The following is an 8208-nucleotide window of genomic DNA, read 5'->3' on the forward strand; positions in this document are numbered from 1 at the left end:
GAAAAAATCTGAGCTCTGAGATCTTCCATTAAAATAACATCAATCTTTTTTATCCCTAAAGGAGTCGCAAAATGTTTCAGAACCAGCGCATAAGGGAACCTCTGTGCTCAAGTGAAGTCCAGCTGCCACTTGGGTGATGAGCAGCAGCTGCCAGGCAGCACACAGCAGTGCTGCTCAGCCCATTTAGCAGAGCAGAGCGTGTCAGCTCAGTGGAAGCACAGAGCAAGACGAAGAAGTTAGAGCATCGTTAACTGGCATCGAGTTTCACCAGCATGACAGGGCCAGTATCCGTACTTACGAAAGGCTTTGTGAAGGTCTTCAGTTCCAGAGAGGGGTTGGTGCCTGTTTTACTGGTGGGGGTCCAACACTTGTATTGGTAGAGCCAGCACTGCAGTAACCCAAGGCAGCACTACTATCAGCTCCTTTCACAGATAGTGAAAGGCTGACTATGATCAGACTGGAGAAAAATCAGCTCTGTGTGTATCAAACAAGACCAAAACAAACCTAACCATTTGTTTCCATTTGGGTTTGCAGGAACATTCACCCTCTTGGCCAGGAGCTGAACACATCCATCAGAGGGGGCACACCTAAAAGCTATTGCATAGTTAAGGAGACTCACTGAAGGGTTTTCTGCACAAAGACTAAGAGAACAAAAGTTGTTTTTCAGACAGAACGCAGTGAAAAAGAAAAATATTCTTAGAACTTTCAGCGTTCTAGAAGCTCATTTGTCATGCAACACATTATAACTGACTTGAAGAAATACAGACACAGGCAGAAAAAAACAAAACCAAGCAGTAATTTTTGAGCTTGTGTTCAGAGGTCACAGGCTTGAGGTTGAAAGGCAGGGGAAGAACGTTAACACATGCAGACAGAGAGGGAAGGAGTCTGATCTTTCTTAGTAATATCAAGCTAGAATGATCCCTCCAGTGAGTTAGCAGCAATATTCTTGAGATTAACCTCATTATGAAAGCTGCTTCAAGATATTCAGAAGTTCAGAATTTAGTTAGGATGTCTGATGGCCACACCTTGAATACCTCTCATTCCCAAGACACTGGATTTATTCTTTTATCCCTTTCCCTAGGACATCAATGAAAATTACACACCTACGTCTAAGGGAGAGGGACAGCCTGATGTAGCCTACAAAAAAAGCCAGACAGCATTTCCACAGCCTTGAGCAGCCAGGTGAATGGATAAAGCTGTCAATAAACCAAGGCCCTCCATTTCTGGCAGCCCACACTGCCTCCCTGCTCTTCCTTGCCTATAGCATCCCTGCTTTTGCAGGGCAACGCTTCCCCATGTATTCCAGAGTTCTTTGCTTGATCCAATGATAACATGATTTGGAAAAGAATGGAATCGTCCCGTATTTTTTTCCCCATAGCTAGAACTGCTTTTCTCATAAACTTTAAAGTATAGCAGCATGGTGTGTTGTCTTACTTAGATAACAGAAGGTGTACACATATTCCTCTCCCAAGGCAGAGAAATTAGCTACACACCAAAATGCTGCGTTTTATACTAATTTTATGTATTTTTTTCCATTTTAAAAACGAAGGTTCTATTAAAATACTTTGCTGAAAAGCAGCAGCACCTTTTGTTTCCCAGAACATTTGCTGGAACGCTTCCCTATGCCTTTCAGAATTACATGGCAAGCATGATCTAAAATCAGAAAGCTTCTCCAAAAACAGCAAGTCTATGTGTACAAAGGACCCCACTTAGCTCCTTCAGCCCCATTTCCCAGTTAAGCAAGGCTGTTATCTAAAAAGAACAAAACACCAATACTAATTTTTACTGCATCCACGAGGGTTTAGGCTTCCAGTTGCATTTATTTTATTAGGAACCGGGTGATCAAATTCCTTGGGCGGCCTGGGACATTCTGAAAGGAACATTCTCACCACCTTATAACGAGAATAAAAATCCCAGTTGGTGAAAGTAAAATACTTGTAAAGAACGTGTCACCTCCTCAGCTGCTGGGGGTGCTTGAAGCGCTCTGTAAGTTCCCTTTCGCAGCCACTTAACAGAACGACGCCTCCAGTGCCATTCACTGAAGTCTATTGGTGCCAAAGTCTACGGTTCAACTCCTGCCAACCACCTGCTGCAGTGGTTTCTTTTCACAAGATCTCTGTTAGGGTTGTTAATCTGGGGGCAAATTTATGACCCATTATGCACCACTGTTAGAGCTGAGAGTCAAAGAATGAAACCAATGAGGCTGACTAGGAACAGGTCCTAAACATGCATGCTTTCATTTAATTTTAATAAACCAGTGTTCAGTTCTGGCAATAAATAAATAAATAAATAAATCTCTCTCTTCTGCAGATTTTAAAACTGTTTGTAGGACAGAGCCCAAGTCTTTATGTCACAGATAGGGAAACTGAGGCAGTAAGCTGCATAATGACTTGCCTAGAGCCATATAGGAAGCCTGTTCGAGAAGCAGAAGTAGATCCTGACAGATCCACATTCCAGCTCTCTCCATTGGGTTGACAGAATCCCATGGCCATTGGAATACAATAAATGAGCTGTGATGCACTGAAGTCGAAATGCGGCCTCATTGCAAGAGCAGAACAAGTGCTGAGAGGGAATGTCCTCGTCCTGAAAAACGTCCTCCAGACAGAGTGGAAATGGGGAAACCAAGGCAGAAGAAATAGTGGGTGCAAAAAGCAACTGCTGTACAGGAGATGCAGAACAGAAAGCAACCTCCCCTATCCACAGCTCCATCAGAATGGCAACAGTCCAATTTGAGGTCTGCCTGACTTACCAAGGGTACAAAACAGAAAGGGGAGAAGAGAAAGAAAAAGAGGAGAAAAATGCAGAGCAAAGAAAAAGAACTTCCCCCCAAAAAACAAACATACGGAGCCTCACCAGTGCTGGTGTGAGCAGCACAGCTGTCCCAGCAACAGGGCAGACCTCCCACACCTGACGTGTTGCAGAGCTTACCAGCACTCCATAGGACTATCAAGAGACTGCAAATCACGATGCCAGCAACGCTCAGCCCGACAGGAGTGAGCCCCCTGACATGCCATTAACGGTATGAAATTAGAACACCAGCCTTGATTTATGGAGGCTGGATGATTCCGTGTCACTCACTCACTGTAAATCGATTAGGAGACAGCGAGGTCCTATTAGAGAGATGTCATATTCATGCAGTATTTATTGCCTGATCTCACAGAAGCACATGGGGAGACCGCTAATTGGGATCAGCCTTCCCAGGGACAGAAGCCCTCAGAGCCACCATAGCTCCTAACAGAGGGCTGGGACACGTGGGAGGGAGGTGCTCCAAGGTGGGACCTGCAGACAGAAGGACCCGGGCAGCACGAGCCGCTTCAGACCTCATTGCTAATTAGCAACAAGCTTCTAATTGCTTTCAGTAGGCTTTGAATCAGGATGAGCAGGTAGAGAGCTGGCAGCTCCCCAGAGCCAGAAACCTGAAATAGTCACTGGAAGGTGGAATCCCAGCGTGGCTCGTGCATTGCTGCAGCCACATCCTTGCTTACGGGGAGAAGCATTTCAAACCCATTTCCCATGTGTTCTACCTGTTTGCCGCTGTGTGCGAGCGCCAAGACGATCTGCACGGAGATTTTCATCTTCAAAGAATTTTGCAAACCTGCATGTCTTTGTCACTGCTACAGAAGGATAATTACCGTCAAGCAGACAGCATGGATTTGTTTAAGTGAGAGAAGACTCTCAGTCTAATTTTAGGGATTTGAACAGAAGGCGACACTCCAGCTGGGAGAAGATTTCCACCGAAAAGAATTTTTTGATGAAAACCAGAGGGCGAAGGGGGAGTTTCACAACATTATTTCCCTCCTTTTCCTAACCTGCTCAGTGAAATACACACGGGACACCCATTGGTAACAGCCATTATCACTGAGGGAACTGCGATGGTCCCCGCAAAGGCTGTCAGCAGAATGCGAACCAGAGACCTTCTGGAACAAATACAGATCTCTGCCAGAGAGTTTAACAGAAAGCTGGTGGGCCAGGCAGCACAGACAGAGCACACTTTGCAAGTTGCTTTCATGGCAAGTGGTTCAAACTGGTAGCCACAAAGTAGAGAACTTTGGGGACAGCAAACACAAGCAGAGCACCACAACCTTGCCTTTCCTATTAGTGAACAGCCCAACACAGCACAGTGAGGAGCAGCCATTGCCTTTACCTGTGGCAAAAAGAGAAGGTCCTCCACCTGCTGAAATGTATGTCCTTCTGCTCCTCCCAAAGAGTAGGACTACAAGAATCTACCTGAACTTTGTTGCCATTGCATTTGCGTTGGTTTTTCCCCAGAGAAAGCAGATATTTGGCAGAAACATTCAGTTAGTGAAAACTGTGATGCTTTCCAAAGAGTTAAGAAGTGAGGTGCTGTTGATCAACCCTGGTTCTGCTTCACGTGCTCCATAAATAATAAAGTCCACTTTTTAAGGGCAAGACAAAGGCAGAAAATTCTCAAGCCAAGGAAGGAATTATTCATTCTAAATCACAGAAGTCAATTCTCTGCAGAACACACACTTAAAGTACAAAAATAAAATAAAATTAAATCACCAAAGTGCAAAATACTGCAAAACTCTGAGTTACTCTTTGAATTGATCATCTAGGAATAACGACGCCAAAGCAGGAAATGCTGGAGGAAATGCTGGGCAACATTCATCTCCTCCTTCTCATACACACCGCAGCAATGCACCCCTGTGCACTTTGCTTTCCCTCTCCTTGCAGTGCATGCCAAAAATAAATGAGACAATGGACCCGGGGCAAGTGTCCCTTGGTGCCCATCCAGCTCTGTTCCAACTCAAAGAAAAAAATATATATATAAAATTCAAGTTGCTTAAAAAACCCAAACGAGTATTTATAGCTTCCTGATAGACTGGATTGCACGAAGGTTTAAATTCGCTGCAGTCTGCCTTCCCTTCTGCTTCTCCTCTCCCCTTCTAAATGATAAAACTCGCAGCTCTTCAGGGACATCCATTGCTCCCCCAGATCCAGAAACAATGGCTGGCATCTGAAGACACCCCTCACTTTTAACAGCACCTTGCTGTCAGCATCCCGAGCTGTCAAATCGCTCTGCCTCTCCCGTGGCCATCTCAGGGCTCTGAGTTCCATTAACGAGTGTTTCTTGAGCAGCCCTGATTTAGAAGATAGTGGAAGGCACAAGAGGAAAGCCTTCCAAGTAGTAGGTTTAAGCGATACAATGAGCATGAATCCTGGCAAAAGCCACGGTGGGACTGCCAAGAAATTCTATATGATGCAGGTGCAAATAGTTTTTTTTTTTTCTTTTCTTTTAATTCAGACTCATTAAAATATGTATTTTGCAAAGCAAATTAAATTAAAACATCTGGTAAGTAGGGGGAAAGGCTGGGGGGGTTGAGAGAAGAGGGCTAGGCATGCGTGTGCACACACACAAACACACACAATATCTTTGTTTCCAGTTAAAAAGTGGGTTTGAAGGCCCCAGACTTCATCAGGATCCATAATTGTGGGAAAGTAACCTGAAGATGCCAAACAACAGGAAATTACCAGAAGAATCTGTCAGCACAATCAGATGCTATTTTCATTGTTCTTTGGCAAATTTATACACAGTCGGGAACACCTGGGCTGGCACACAGCCCGGCCTTGACTAATTGCCAGGGGAGAGGAGCAGTCATTTGTCTTCAGTGGGGTTTCCTACACTCGCTCCTCAAAACATGTGGTTTCACTTTTCCCCTCTCTCTGCAGGAAATGGCAGGACAGTGAAACGCAGAATAAATGAGTTCGATTCCAAGAGGTTGCCTCCTCAGAGGCCACTCCAAAAATAACTGTCTTGTGAGAGGCTGTTAATAACCAAGATTCTATATACTGTCTTCAGCAAACAACATTTCAAAGGCACACTGTTCCTTTCCTGTCCCCAGACCCTATGTACATTAAAAACATTGTGGGGAGAAGAAAAGGGAAGGAGAGAAGGAAGAACCTCAGCAGTTAAGAGCCCTATATATTTTGTGGGGAATTCACACTCTGCAAGATTGCACCAACCTCAAGGAAGTTGCTTGGGTTTTGCTTCATAGCTGAGCAGAGCATCACTACGTGTTTCCAGCATTGCTTCTGGACGAGCCTGCGAGTGTCGGTTAAGCAGCCGTGTCCATCCCAATGGTCATCTGTTGGGGCATTCCTCTTAGTTTGACATTAAGGACGTCTCCCTCCAAGTCATGCTTGCCATCCCTCATCTCAGTAAGGGTCACACCAATTTTCAACAGGCAATTGTTCAGCATGCGGGCACTGGCCCACCAGGTTATCAGCATGAAGTTACCAACGCTACCGAGGGCTCCGCTGAGATCTGCAAACCCGTTGTTTCCATGCCCTGCGTTTCAAGGATCCGTTTCCAACTCGCTGACTGCTCCAAACAAACACACAGTGCATGTGTCTTGTATTAAAAAACCAACTCCCTTTCCAAACTCAACTTTTGAAGCAGATTTTAAAGCGTTATGACAGACAACAGAAGAGTCCCTGCAATCACCTGCATTATAGCTTTATCTCTGCCGAGACGTCGGCTTTGACATGCTAAGACTGCACTTTAAAAGATCACCTCTTTACAAGAACCACCTGTCTAAAGCGACAGCTTTTTCCTTTAACCTCAGAACATATTTTTAAGGTTAGCATACCACTAAAATAAATAAATAAATAGGTGGTCCCCTCCTCCCATTCCCACTGGTTCTTAACAAATCCAGGCCAAGATGTCCCCTCCATACAACAAAAGCGTTTTGTGCATTTCTCTTTTCAACCCGAGTGCTTTCTAATCTAAGTTGCATCGTGCTTCACCATTTTGGATGGTGTTATGTCACAGCAGCAGCATGCTTTATATTGAAGTGCATATTCGGGTTTAGTATATTTTCACCTGCATCTTGTCCAAATCCCACAATGATTTAGTGTCTTGGCACTCTGACAGCAAAGAATCAACTCAAGGGGGAAAAAAAAAAGTTCTTAAAAAAAACATTTAAAACATACAGCAGATGATCATTAGGTTGGGCAAAGGAGCTGAAGAACATTTGGGTTTCATTTGGTTTCGGTTGCAGACTCCTTAGCAGGGCAGAACTAAACTGTAATTCTAAACTGACCCACCTCTCCTTCCCTCCTCCACAAAAGGTGAAAAACGTGATAGAACATTTTACAGCATGCAGCACATTGGTTACACTGCAGCACTGATAGAGTTCAGACTTGGCTTATTTTCTCTACGACTGAGATATTTTGACATGTTTATTTGTTTAATTTGTTTATTTTGACTAGCTCTGATTATAATTGGCAGCAATGAGCAGAATTAACATTAGACAGTGTCTTAGGCTTGTCGGTAACAATAACGCAAAAGGCATGTGAAGGCAAATTCTCCAAAGAAGTGACAATAGAGAGTTTGGTTCAGCTGCATTGTGGCTTTGCTGATGGGTGCTGAATACAGGCAGAGCAGTGCTGGAAATACACACTTCTACTGACTTCAGTGATACGGGATAAGAGCCTAAAACAGCTGAGAACACATCTCTCAAAGCTAGAAAATTTCTTGTTTGTTGCTGAGAAAGCAGCAATCAAATCCCTATTGAAATAAACGGGAGAACCTCCAAAGCAACAGGATTTGGATCAGAGCTTCGCCATGAATATTAGAGTTCAAGGATAGTGCCTTTACCCCGTGATGTGAGGTACACTTGCACTCACAAGCATTGTGGACTGTAAAACAAGAGCTCCTCGTCTCCAGAACCAGACCCTTGGTTGGCTTTTTATTCATATCAGCAAAGGAAGCCTCATCAGCTTCACTTGGCTGTGAGCTTCACTCATCATCATCTCTACTCCCTTGCACTAGAGCAATGCAATGACTTCTAGGATAACAAACTTCTGGGGTTTTTTTGTTCTTAGTTGTAGCCACTGAAATATGGGGAGAAGGGAGTGATCTATTCAAGACCCTGTGAAGCATTTTCTTCAAGCCATAGCAATCCAAGTGTTTTGCTTCCGTTCAGTTTTAAACAGCATGTCTTTAAACTGTCAAAAGCAAGACTATTTTCTGAGCTGCTACATCCTTCACACAGGCTACTCTGCCATGATATTGCAGCCCATATGTTCCACAATATCACACTTCTCAGTGCTACCTAGGTAAACGATCATGCTAACAAATCCCCTTCTGTGCATGTAGACAATGCAGCATGCGGGGGAGAAATCTGGACCCAACCAACAGTTTGCTTTCCAAATCTTAAGGCGCTCTGCACAAGTGAAGGCACC

Source organism: Meleagris gallopavo, chromosome 24 (genome assembly GCF_000146605.3).
Source record: "Meleagris gallopavo isolate NT-WF06-2002-E0010 breed Aviagen turkey brand Nicholas breeding stock chromosome 24, Turkey_5.1, whole genome shotgun sequence".
Taxonomy (NCBI): domain Eukaryota; kingdom Metazoa; phylum Chordata; class Aves; order Galliformes; family Phasianidae; genus Meleagris; species Meleagris gallopavo.